We start from the raw sequence: 421 nt of genomic DNA, 5'->3' as shown, positions 1-421 counted from the left end.
TGCCCAAACCCCCAGATATCCCTGCGGCTCTGTGTGGGACAGGGGGCAGGGCCACGACCTCCCTATCCGCCCTGCTCTGTTCATGACAGGGGAAGGCGCCCCAACCCCCGGATCAGCCCTGCTCTGTGCCTGATATGGGGGAGCTCCCCAACCCCCTGATCACCCCCCTGCTCTGTGTGTGACAGGGGGTGGGGCCCCAACTCCCTGATCAGCCCTGCTCTGTGAATGACAGGGGGGATCTCTCCAATCCCCTGACTGACCCTGCTCTGTGCATGACAGGGTATGGAGCCCCAACCCCCCTGATGGGCCCTGCTCTGTGCGTGATGGGGTGGCGCCGCAAGCTCCCCATCAACCCTGCCTTGAGTGTGACAGGGGATGGTGTTCCAACCCCCCAATCGGCCCTACCCTGAGCGTGACTAAG

Source organism: Myotis davidii, unplaced genomic scaffold (genome assembly GCF_000327345.1).
Source record: "Myotis davidii unplaced genomic scaffold, ASM32734v1 scaffold53, whole genome shotgun sequence".
Taxonomy (NCBI): Eukaryota; Metazoa; Chordata; class Mammalia; order Chiroptera; family Vespertilionidae; genus Myotis; species Myotis davidii.
The sequence above is the reverse complement of the archived record's forward strand: the minus strand, read 5'-3'. Positions refer to the sequence as shown.